This window comes from Suricata suricatta, chromosome 9 (genome assembly GCF_006229205.1).
Source record: "Suricata suricatta isolate VVHF042 chromosome 9, meerkat_22Aug2017_6uvM2_HiC, whole genome shotgun sequence".
Classification (NCBI taxonomy): domain Eukaryota; kingdom Metazoa; phylum Chordata; class Mammalia; order Carnivora; family Herpestidae; genus Suricata; species Suricata suricatta.
The window spans coordinates 22213845-22225989 of NC_043708.1; the positions used below are offsets into that span (position 1 = coordinate 22213845).

The 12145-nt window shown below is 39.2% G+C and overlaps 1 protein-coding gene and 1 long non-coding RNA gene across 11 annotated transcripts in view; one reads left to right on the forward strand and one right to left on the reverse strand.

Annotated features, from left to right (window-relative positions):
• NRXN3 (neurexin 3) overlaps positions 1-12145 on the reverse strand; it is a 1559665-nt gene that overhangs the window by 503562 nt on the left and 1043958 nt on the right. The window lies entirely within an intron of this gene.
• LOC115300887 lies at positions 2052-9614 on the forward strand. Its single transcript, XR_003912905.1, has 3 exons — positions 2052-2096; positions 6230-6373; positions 9508-9614. It is a non-coding gene; the product is annotated as an uncharacterized LOC115300887 (long non-coding RNA).

Consider the following 12145-nt stretch of genomic DNA (forward strand, 5'->3'; position numbering starts at 1 on the left):
ATGGATCTCAGTCACTATAATAATGCAGAGCACGTGGCACATGACAAGGGCTCAATAAATGGTAACTGCTACCATTATTATTACAACCCACAGGATGTGAGGTGTTGGACTGAAATTCAAAGGAACCTTGGGAATAGAGAGAAATACTCATGGCAGGCTGCCATTTGAAATGCTTGATTGTCAGAAGAAAAGAATATTTTTCTTGCCACCCTTCAGCAAACATTTCTGGAGGGAAAGGGCTCAGAGCCAGAATCTAGGGGAACAAATATTATTAGCCCACTCATTTCAAGATTCCCCTAATCAGGAATGGATCCTCTCTCCTACTTTCCTCTTCACAGTACATTTCAGTTCTCCTGCTCCAACCCCCAGGCCACAAATTCATCCCTTAACACACAGCCAAGTCCAAGACTTCAAATGAGGAATCACACAGTTTCTCATCACACCAACAGGTGTGAACACACACACCACAGACACACACTTGTGCATGTGCTTGTATGTGGACATGAATTCCGTATTGTATTCTGGAAGCCTGGAAGATTTGCTTGAACCCCACCTTAGAGAATCAGGTGCTGTCACCTTCAAGGGATGATGTGTAAGGGTTTGATTTGCAGCTAATAGAAAAATCTATTTCTTTCAGTTTCACTTCTGTCACACAATGACCGTTGTGTTCCCTACAGGAGATTCCTTCTCCTGTGCAATAACCACCAAGATGACAGATCTCAGGTGGCAATATGAGCTGCCTGGGTTGAGTGGTGCCTATTAGTTTTATGACCACTGGTTCAGAATGGCCTTGCGGTGTCCACAGCCCAGCTTAATGAAGATGGGTAAGACAGCTGCCGATGAAATCAAATTTCTCCTTTTCCTTCCTTTCCATCTTACAGTCCATCAAACTTTCATCCTCACAACAGAACAGCTGCTGGGGCAAACACTCAGCCACAGTCAATCACTACAGACAGTCCAGATGATTGTCTTGGGGAAGTGAGCTGGGAATCTGCTTTGCTGCAAAGCTGACATCAAATGGGAGAGAGGGAAGGAGGGGACAGCTCTGCCCTCTTTCTTTGAATAATAAAATGAAACAAAACTATATGGCAAATTTAATGTGATAAAATAGAAATTAAAATCCTCTGAAAAGTTAGAAAAATCATATATATGGAAACTACCCTTGTAATTATGTCACTACATATAATAGCAATTCCTTTATTAGAGCAAAGGCAAGAGGAAATTTCCTAGTTAGAATAGTCCAAGTGTGTGGCCCCCATTCTCAGCTATGAACTAATATTATTTATAACATTTGCTTTATATAACAAAGTTATTTATAACTTTGCTCTGGCAAAGTTGGCACTTACCGAATCTTTATATTTCTGTTAAGAGCCAACTCCCAACTCCATTATTACTTGGTGGTAGATTGTTTGCAAGTATGGTGAGACTTCCTCCCATCCCTGAAAACCCATCCTTTCGAAGTATGACTTTGCGATTCCTCCCGCTAGCAGGTGGAACCAATTTCCCTACCCACTGATTCTGGCCTGGCCCTAAGAATGACTTTAACCAAGAGAACACAATGAAAGTGCTCTTGTGTGACTTCCAAGCTCCGGAATGTTCTTGTTGTCCTTGTTACCACTCTCTTAGAATGCAGTTCTTAGACCATAAACCCAAGTTAGCTAAGATGAGTGGAAGAGGTAATATGGAACAGAGAGAGCCACACCACCTATGATCTCCTAAGACTAAAGACCAGAATCAACAGCTAGAATATTAGACCATCATCCCCAATCAACTGGTCAGATGAGTACAATACAACCACATGAGGGACCCCATGTGACACTTTCAAAACTATGCAGCTGGATACAGCCTAAGTGCCTGACCCACAGAATCTTGAGCAAATAGTGTGGTTGTTTTAAACACAACATTTAAGAGTAGTTTGTTATATAACAGTAGCTAATTGAACCATACTTCATGAAGGAGGTCTTCGCTAATGGCTGGTATAAAGCATATTGTGCAATTAGACAAACAAGTTCAAATCCTTGATTCCATACTTGCAAATTCTGACTTTGAGCAGCTTACTTAACCTTTGAGCCTTGTGTCTGCAAGAATAAAAGATGGTAAGTTTAATTGTTGAGGGAATCATATAAGATAATATATACAAGCACCCAAACATAGGGCTTGGGACACAGGAGACATACTATTTGTCACTTCTCACCTCAATAAAGCTATTTGGGTAAACAAAAGCTGCTAGATCTTCAAGGTCAATAACTTCATTGATTTTAGAGTCACTTGTAATATATAACACAGCACCTGATACATGGTTGATATTCAATGCATTCAGTTGAATCAGTGCTCAAATATCCCCTAAGATACAGCTTGGATTCATGCTGCCATATTACTGGCAATTCTCAAAGTGGTGATATGAACAGAATTGTGGGGAAACAGACAGCAGTAACCTTGGTTAACCCTATATTTCCTGGATCCTTCATTTAAGGCATCCCTTAAAAGGAAAAAAAATGTCTATGGTCCCTGAGATCCCTTTCAAATCCTAAATATCATTTCTTATAATTATGACAGTGGTTAACATTTACCAAACACTTACTTATGTAAGTTGGGTATATAGAAACTTTTAATCATAATAGTATGGTAATACAGGTTTTATTATTGCCATTATCAGATCAGGAAACTAAAGTCTAGGGCAAAAGTCAGTGAATTCAGCCTGTTTTTATGAATAAGGTTTTACTGCAACACAACCACACTCATCTGTGTGTTCAATGTCTGTGGCTGCTGTCATACTACAATGGAAAAGTTGAGTAATTATGGGTAGATGGAGAATATATGGGTCACAAAGCTGAATATGTTTACTCTCTGGCCCCTTAGGGGAGGAGTTTGCTGATCCCTGGTCTAGAGGCATCTGCTGAGTGACCAGTCATACTCAGATGTGTGGACCTAGAATGCATGAGTTCTTTCCACTAAGTTACGCTGCCTTTCCATTGTTTCCACCACTTAATCATTCACTCATCACACCTGATCTTTCAAATAGCAGCTCCAAGGCAATGATGGGCTGAGGAAAAATGTTCAAGACCTCTGCAAAAGCAGCTGAGGAAATGTCAACCGTGGTCTCTGTGCATGCATCTAGTTAAGAACACACGCTCATGTGGCCTCCTGTAGCTAGAGGCCATGGAGCTACACTCAGCACTAATTGAAAAATAAGAAATGAAAAGATTTGCTTTCAACACAAACTTGAATGACTGGAATTACATCTTTGTTATCTGAAGTGGGAGCTTGTGACTTGTCAACCTCCACCTGTTCTGGCATTAGGAAGAAATACCACAGAAATTAGCCTCTAGCTGGTCATCTCATTATAGGCCAGTTATAGCCCATTTTTAGAAAACCTGATGGATAAAAAATCCACTTGCTAATATAAATGCATCTGAGGTTTGTTATGCATAATATAAAATTACCCAGTGCTTCAGAAATAAAAGATTCAACACAGAGAAATATGGAGATTAAGTAAAATGAATTCATTTAAAATGCACCGAAATGGTGACAAACATCTCTGAACTAATAAACTGTATTGGTTGGGAAATGTAATTCAATTTGCAAGGGAAAGAGATAATTAAATGGCCATCTTTTCAGAAACAAGACTCTCCCTAGAAAGAGGTGCAAGGCAGAGCATGGAACAGTACTGTGAAAGTTGTGAAGCACTGTATAAATGAGAGAGGTTATATTTATTCCTATCTTTATCACTGTTTTTATCCTGATCACAGTAATTTGAAATGGCCCTTTCCCTTACTCCTTAAAGTGTTAGTTTGCTACATGGTCACACTTGTGCAAATTCTGACCCCCACTTGGAAATGGTCCTCCTACACATCTCCATCTCTCTGGCCTCAATGCCACCGTCCAATTTGAGGCCTTATTGACTTTACCTTTGATGATTGTGACAATCTGCTAATTAGTCCTTCCAAACTCAGTCTCCTGTCTCCTGTCAGTTCATCCTACATGGCCCTGCCAAAATATTTTTTAACCAATTTCATTTATTCATCAAACATTGGATGTGTGTTGCACCTGTCTGTGGCACCCCCCAGTGATTGCACTAGGAGCAAAAGCAGATGTGGTTTCTAAGTTTGGCAGATAAAATACACGATACCCAGCTAAATAATAAATTTAGAAAACAACCAACAAAAACACTTTTCGTAGTATAAATATGCCTCAAATATTGCATGGGACATATTTATACTTAAAGACAAAAAAAGGCTGGTTATCTGGTTATCAAATTTGGGTGTCTTATGTTTTTACTTGTTAAATCTTGCAACTCTGTCTGACTCCAACGGAACTTTACAACCTATTCAGGGAAACAGATACAATCAATATCTGTTCCAATCAAATAATCTCACAGCTAAATGTAACGTAGCAACTGTGTACAAAGGGGCGAGTTGCCAGAGGTTATGAGAACCAGTATTGGGGGAATTTGAATTTCTGAAGGAAGTGGAGGAGGGCTTCCTAGAGGAGTTGTTATACTAAAGCAGAAACCTCAGGTGTAAGTGGGTGTCAACAGAGAAAGAAAAGGAAACTGCTTACATGGGAGGAGCAAAGGCAAATCCCCAGAGGAAGAGTAGCAATAACTGACAGAAGGCCAGAGAGCTAGAACAGACGCGAAGGAAAGGTTTGGTGGGTGATGAGGCTGAAAATGCCAGCAATGGCTGGACCGGGCAGGGACTCCCAAACCACATCAAACAATTTTATCTTTGTTTGAAAGACTGTGGAAGCCTGTGAAGAATGAGTTTTTTGTTTCTTTGCTGCTTCTTTTTCTTAAGTAAGGGAGTTACAAAACCAGACTTACATTTTGAAAAGATACAGCACCTTCCTTTAAGGCTTAAGCATTAACTTTTCAGTCTTGAGCCTTTTCCTCTCTTGTAAATGATTTAAAAATACAAGGTCATTGAAAGAACTAAATCAGATAATGCTCATAGCACCAGTTTGCACACTGCAAATGCCAAAGGTATTGATAGTTATTATAAATATTTCTCAATATCCTCCATCAGACAGCCACAATCTCCTTTGCCAACCCTTCTCTCAATGGTCCTCTACATGCCCGTCACTCAGCAAAGTGTGCCACTGATACCTGAATAACTCTTATTTGTTTTTTTTCCCAAAATATACTCTCTACCCTCTTTCCTGTATACCAATAGAAATCATTTTTCAAAACACAATAGAAAGTTTTCCTCTCCCAAAGAGCACTTTTTAATGCTTAATGGGTTATGACATTTCCCCCTCTATATGCCCACAGTAGTTTCTACCCATCTCATGATATTTGCCATACGATTCTCTGTGTTAAAATATTTTATGTTTCTGCCTCTCAACACACTCCCTAGATTCTTCTGTTGATGAAAACAATCAGGCATCTTTTATAAAACAAGAATGATGCTGGTCATGCAAAATGAGTCATTCAGAAATCAGTATTTAAAGATAAGAAATCAGTGAGAAAAAGAATCAGTATCAAATAATGGCAATTCAATACTGTACATAATACTGTACATTTTACTGTACATGAGCATCTTGAAGGGCTAAATTGTACTTACCTTAACTATCGGGCACCTAGGACAGTGCCTAGAATATAGTAGGAACCTTAATATGTGTTTAATAATTTTAACTATTCAATGAAAAAGCACTAAGGAGGACAACACAGGAATCTGAGAAATTCACTGTGTCAATAGGAGGTAGGGAAATCTTTGAAGATCAGACACTTCAGAGTGAGCTGTAAAGTGAAAATGAGTAGGAGATTCACAATCAACAGAGCAATATATTCTAAAGTCATGGTGTGTTGTTAAGACTCTTGTGAGAACCATGGCTAAAAGCTGGATAGTGGCTATATTTGAAGGGCTATATATGTCAATTATTCATTCATCCATTAATTCAGCAAATGTTTATGGTCACTTGCTCCTTGCTAGTCACTGTTGTAGGCCCTGGATATACAACTATGAACAAATAGACAAGGTCTCTGCTCTCAGAGCTTACATTCTAGCAGGCTGATGGAAGCAGTATACACAAAAAGAACTTTTGTGGAGGTATTTGTGCTATAAGGAAAAGAAAACAAGGTGTCATGCTAGACAGGGATTTGAAAGAATGTTTTTTAGACTGAGTCATTAAGGAAGGGCTCTTGAGGAGATGAACATAGAAGTTGAAGTCTGATGTTATGATAAGAAGAAATGGTCATATGGTAATCTGGATGACAATGAAAACATTTCAGAGAGAAGGCACTGATAATATGAAGACCGTATGCTGAGAATATGATTGGCATATTCAAGAAGAACAACAGAAAGAAGGCAACCAATGTGGTCAAAGATCATGTTAGGAATTAAAGCTGGAGTTAAACATGGCCCAGATCATAACGGTAAGAGGTTAGCTTTTATTCTAGTACCTGATCTGATAAGACTTCATCCTATAGACCAGAAGGAGCCTTTGAAAAAGTGACATGATCAAACTGGTACTTCAGATGGATGGCTCCAGTAGGGAGTCGTGGACAGGATGGGCAACTGGAAGCTTAGGAAGGTCTGTTGAGGAGGTTGTTGCAATTGCCCATGTGACATGGTTGGGGCTGATGTGGGAACGGAAATATTTCTAAGCTTCAGTGTAAGACATCTATAACCATACTGCAAACCTCTGAATATAAGGTCTATGTTTCAACTGTTCACTGAAGAACATAAGCCAGGACCTTGCACTATTCACCATAAGTATTTGATAATTAAGGTATATTACCTTCTCTGTCCTAACCATTTTTTGATAAAGACTGTCTTTGCTATTCTCCTCCCCTCCTCATACTGGAAATCCCAGGAATTCTACAGAAGATACTAAGTCATGCAAAGCAATGTAGTGGACAGAAACTTGGTATAAGTTTCTGCTCTGTCATTTAACACTTGAATGACTTTAGTTAAATCATTTCTGCTCTTTAGTTTTGATTGCATCAGCTTTAAAAAATGAGATGGAGAACAACCATATAGCTTGTCATCTTGCCACAGAGAGCTGTGGCAAGGCTCAAAAAAGGATCATGAATTTTCTCTAGACACTGTATTCTACAAATATCAAGTAAATTAGAGGGATAAAACCTATGTCCACCACAGGAGAAATGGGACAAAATTCTGAATACTGACTTCAGGTGTGGTGTCTAATATGAAATGAACTGAAAATATTTACTCTTTTCCTACACAATACATAATTACCCCAGTTACATAATACAAATTTCTTACATCTTGGCAAGAAAATGTGCTAGCTATCTAGAAGAATTAAAGATAAAACAATCACAGAAAAATACATTTTCATGCCCCTCAGTGTCATTCTCCTAAACCAAAGCACAACGTTTGGATACTTCCTTTTTTGGACAAATGGTACACTTTTCTTTTCATGACAAACCAACTTCAGTCAAGAGCTCCTTGGGTAGTTAATGGTGTCTTGTGATGATCCTTAAAACTCTTCTCTCATTTTACTCTTGATTAAAAAGAAAGAAAGCGCAGGATCTAAGCCCTTGACTGATTTACACTTCAATTTAATTTCTCCCTTTCTCTTTCCTCTTTCCTTTCACTGGATGAAACCTTCCATGTAATTAGGCTTGAAAGCTCTCATCAAATGGTTTGATTGAACTGCAGCACACTGAATTTCTCTTCGAGGCTGCCGGGGCAGAGAGAAAGTGGGACCCTGGGAGGGCGTGACATGCCTGGGATAGAGTGGGAACCACACTCAGTGATGGCAATTAAGGGAAACAGAGTGAGGGTTTGAAATAACTTGGCTGTCATGGTCTCTGCTACCTCTATGCTGATTCATTGCTCCACTTGTACCAGAGACTGCCATAATCCCCTCATCCACAGCAGAATAGGTGTCCTGGAAAGCTTGAGTACTAACATTGTGTGCAGCAGAAAGAGGATGAAGTAGAATCTAAAATCATGTGTTTTAGTCCCAACTTGCCCTTAACTTGAAAGTATTATTTGAGAACAATTCATAAATCCCTAGGCTGTTTGTTTCTTCATATGAAAAATAATTTGAGTGAAAAATATCTCAAAGATGCCTTCCCAGTTGAGTTCCTGAAAATTCCACAAATTCAAAGAAAATTCCACAAATTCAAAGAAGCTTTGGAGTTCAATGAGGGTCTTATATCAGAATTTTCTTTTAGGGGCATCACCCGAGGGCCTGAGAAATTTACTGTTCAGGTGGAAGGTCTATTTCAAAGTTACTATTATTGAGTTACCTTGTGGAGAAAAATAAAAAGTCACCATTTCAGCATCATCTGCATGTTCTTATATGATATCTAGTCTAATAGGTCCTTAGCAACTGACAGATGATGGGGATAGCAGTGAATACTTACAAAACAGCCCCCTGGCATGGCAAATCCTAAAATTATAAATCATCTGAAAGAGAGGGATCAGCCATAGAGGGCCAGGGCTCCAGATTTACATTCTTATTTCACATTAAATATGCTCCCCTCTTAAATGAGACATATTAACATGAACACTCATGACACAATGCACTGATAAATGACATCAGAGCAGTAAGAAGCATGCACTGAAACATCCCTACGTTTGTAATGTACGGGTTTATCTCAGGTCTGACTTTACATTCCAGGTCAGGAGCTAATTAGGTTGTTATCAAGGCTTCTATGCTACATTATTTTTTTTTTCTGGCTCACACATTCATCTGCATGTACCTATACACAAACATACTCAAACTGAAAACCACTGCCCCTCTTGGAATATTTGTTTCACCCTTTAAATTAATGGATTTCTGCCATTTGTATAAAGCACCAAAAATAAAAGTAGATTCAAATATGACTTAATAAGAGTGAAGAGGTGTTTTAGAAATCATTAGAATTTTGTCTGTCAGTATTGATAGAAAGACGAATACCAAACTTGCAAAGACAAAGGTCATTTCAAGATCATCAATTGTAATTCCCTGACTTTGTAGATAAGAGAACTACAACCAGGGAGTTTTGGAGGTTTGGCTAAAATTATAATTTGAGGAGAAAGCCCACAGTAACTGTAGGAGGCTAAATTTCCTGATAAATGAGTTTCTTACAGTGAATCAAAAAGGAGGCAGATGAGTCATCAATGGGCTCCCTTATCAATGAGGGGGCCCCTCACTCTTCACTGAATATGTAACCATTCTTTGCCAGCTGACTATGAAACTTGTGGGAGTTTCCAAAGGCTGTTTCAGAGAGCACAGATAATTTCCTATAATATAATAGGATTCGTGACTATAGGGAAGCATTCTGATCAGTTGCTCTCAATACCAGAAAATAGGTTTAGGTTTGCACAGATTACCTGCCCTGAACGTTCAATAGATGCAAGGGACTAACTGCTTAGTAGGTGGAAGCACTTAAATGGATTGCCTCATTCTGAGTCCCCATTTCCTTCCTTGTTAAATTCCTAATAATAATAGCACCTATGTTGAAGGAAGGTTGGTAAAGATCAAATGAGGTAAGATAAAGCATTTGGCTTAATACCTAACTGTGGCATTATGACTTATAGAAATATTTATTAGGTCTTTCAGATGACCAAACAACTCCATAAAAACTCAAAAAAAGACAGGGTTCGGAGAGCGTCCAGATTGAACACATGGTGATTGGGGAGAATGGCGCCCCTGGAGAGAGCATGGCAGCCGCCCACCACTTCCCACACAACTTAGTCTCCCATCTCTTCCAGCTGCCTTTTACTGAACTGTATCCTTTTATGATGAATCGATAATCTAGTAAGTAAATGGCTTTCCTGAGGTCTGTGAGACATGCTAGAAAATTAATTGAATGCAAAGAGAGAGTTGTGGGAACCTCTGATTTAGAGTTGGTCGGTCAGAAGTACAGGTAACAAGCTAGCCTGGTGACTGGCATCTAAAACAGAGGCTGGGAGTTGGGGTGGTGGTCCTGTAGGACTCAGCCCTTAACTTGTGGAATCTGATGCTAACTCCAGGTAAACAGGCGTCAGAATGGAACTGGATTGGTATTTGAGAGAACTTCTTGGCACCGTGTGGGAAACTCTCATGTGCAAACACACATGCTGGAATTAGGTGCACGAACCAGAAGACTGACACAAAGCAAGTGCACACGATTACCTGTTAAGGTTAGTAAATATTCACAGTCCTCATAATTAATCTTGGCTCCAGGCAGCACATAAAAAGACCTTTTAAAAAGAGACAGATACTGCATTTGAAAACACTACTTTGAGATTTGTTCTTTACACCATCTCAGGTAATACTGCATAAATAATTAAATATTAAGAACAGTTGTCTAGGTTCAGACTGCTTAGCTATCCTACCTGGCTCTGCCCTGTGTTACCTCATGACTTGACTTTATGACTCAAACATTCTGAGCCTCAGGATCCACATTTTTAAAATGGGAAAACAACTATATCTACCTCAAAGGAGAACTGAATAAGCTAAGAGCTTTAGCATAGTGTCAGGCTCGGGGCACCTGAGTGGCTCAGTCAGTTGAGCGTCCAGCTTTAGCTCAGGTCATGATCTCATGGTTCGGTTCATGGTTTCAAGCCCTGCATAGGGCTCTGTGCTGACCCCCTAGCTCAGAGTCTGGAGCCTGCTTCAGATTCTGTATCTCCCTCTCTCTCTGACCCTCCCATGCTCATGCTGTCTCTCTCTGTCTCTCAAAAATAAATAAAAAAAACTTTTATTAATAAAAAAAAAGAACAGTGTCAGGTTCATTAAAAGAACACACACAAAAGTGATATATTGTTAATATAATTATTATGAGTAAGATAGATATTATTATCATTCTTTTGAAAGCATAGAAGTGTCCTCTTATGGGTTTATTTTATCCAGGAAGATTGAACTGACATAAGTGAACACATAATTCCCCTTGCAATTATGCAGAGATAGTGGCTCATGTAAAGAGCTATACAATAATTGGTTTAAGAAAAAATATACAACAAAATTTTAATTATCCAAACCACAGGACCCTCCCTTCACCCAAATTATTCTGGAAACCAAATCTTTAGCTGAGATTTAAGGCTTTAACCATGCTTTTAAACTTTTAAATAATCAGAATGCTACTAACATTGACCCAAGGAATCCAGGGGTCTTGCTCTGTTTTATCTGTGATCTAGTTTTAAATAACAGCCTTTAAGCTTTCATTAAAACTCAGGACTCAAATAAATTGGAGTTGTCACTTATAAAGGAACCCCAAAGCCTTTCCTGCCCATGATATGCCTGGGATTTGAGACAAGGAATTAGATAGACTGTGGAAGTACAGGGGTGCCAGGTGGTTCAGTTGGTTATGGCTTGATTCTGGCTCAGGTCATGATCTCATGGTTCATGAGTTCAAGCCCTGTGTCAGGCTCTGTGCTGGCAACTCAGCACCTGCCTGGGATTCTTTCTCCTTCTCCCTCTCTCTCTGCCTCTTTCCTGTTCTCTCTTTCCAAACAAACAAACAAATAAAACATTAAAAGCATTAAAAAGTTTTAACCAGAGTGATGGCCTTTTGTCTATAGCCACTGAAGCAAGGCCAAACCTGAGGGAAACTAGCTCTTCTCTGCTAGCCATTGGCTCTAATCTAAAGGTAAGTGTCTGCCCAAATCCATGTCCCTGAAGCTGTCAGCCACACTGTGCACTTTTATAAGTCTTGCCTGCTTTCATAAAGATATCTCTGTGTAGCAATTTCAAATGCTAAAAAGGACTCATTCCACTTGAGTGTGTGAGGTTATTCTTTCTTCTTCCCTGTTTGAGTCTCTGCAGACAGCCTGGCCCTGCCTATGTCCTGCCCTTCCCCTTCCATGACAGTATCAGGTGACAAAGGTGCACCACAAATGTGAAGAAAAACACCCAACACGGATTCAGTTGAATGCCGTGTTCTATCAACCTGCTCTACCGCCTAGCAACTGAGGTGGCTCACCCCAAGTTCATTTTCATTTTAATGTGCTACACAGAAAAGAAAAATATATACTCTAGTTCTGAAGCATATAATCTGCAAACTACAGGAACAGGCGGATCATTTCCATTAGTTTCTTAGGTAGCAAAAACCACAATCTGCACCCAAAGCATGTAATTATATTCAAATGCTGAAAGACTGTATCAGAAAGAGTTGAAATTCATAGTTTGGGGGAAAGTCATTCAGGGGTATACACAGTTATATTTTAATATATGGGGATAACAGGAATATTTCAAAGAAATTTGAAGA